This window comes from Pteropus medius, unplaced genomic scaffold (assembly GCF_902729225.1).
Source record: "Pteropus medius unplaced genomic scaffold, Ma_sr-lr_union100, whole genome shotgun sequence".
NCBI lineage: Eukaryota > Metazoa > Chordata > Mammalia > Chiroptera > Pteropodidae > Pteropus > Pteropus medius.
Window position 1 is genome coordinate 47,689 of NW_024342470.1, and position 1,019 is coordinate 48,707.

At 40.4% G+C, this 1,019-nt stretch overlaps 1 pseudogene; it reads right to left on the minus strand.

Moving 5' to 3' along the window:
- On the minus strand, window positions 1-1,019 carry LOC120603098 (olfactory receptor 2D3-like; annotated as a pseudogene).

The window sequence follows — 1,019 nt, forward strand, 5'->3', positions numbered from 1 at the left end:
ACTGATGTATCAGCCTAGAGCTAGTTCAGAGAGAAAGCTGTTAAAGATATTGAACCACTTTGGAATGTTTTCATCTCACAATTGTATATCAATATAAATGTCATTGCCTCTGAGAGGCTCTATCTTCCAAATACTTTACTAAATGCCTCCTTCACATCCTTGTTTCTCAGGCCGTAAATGAATGGGTTCATCATCAATGTTATGACTGAGTAGAACACGGAGATCACCTTATCCTCCTCATTCATTTCTTAGAAATTGGACGCATGTAGGTAAATATTGTTGAGCCGTAGAAGAAGACAACAACAATGAAATGAGAACCACAGGTAGAGAAGATCTTGAACCTCCCCTCACCTGACTGTACTTGAATCACAGTACAGATAATATTCCAGTAGGAGAAAAGGTTAAGGGAGAGAGGACCAAGGAGGATGACCACACCCATTGTAAAAATGGCCATTTCTGCTTTGTAGGTTTCTTCTGAAGCCAATTTCAAGAGTGCAGGAGGTTCACAAAAATAATGATGAATTATGTTCTGTCCATGGTATGAGAGACATAAAGTAAATGTTGTGTCTACTAGAGACACCAGTGTGCCCCAAGATCCTATGGTCCTCTGGGTCATGATAGTAGAGTAGTGAAGGAGCTTGCAGACAGCCACGTAGTGATCATAGGACATCACAGCTAGGAGGGAAGTCACTGTAGCTCCAGCTACTAGGGAAAAAAAATATCTGTATTGAACACCCAGCAAAGGAGATGGTCTTTCTCATTACCAGCAAATGGAATAACATCTGGGGGATAATTGTTGTAGAGAAAGAGGTCAATAAATGATAGGTTTTTAAGGAAAAAGTGCATTGGGTATGAAGTTGAGAATCAGTGTGAATCAGCACAATGATGAGCAGATTCCCAAACACAGTCAGCAGGTAGATGATGAGAAATACTATGAACAGCACGATCTGAGTCTACTGATCTGAAGAAAGGCCCAGCCAGATGAATTCAGTAAAATAGGTTTGGTTTTCTGTTCCCAT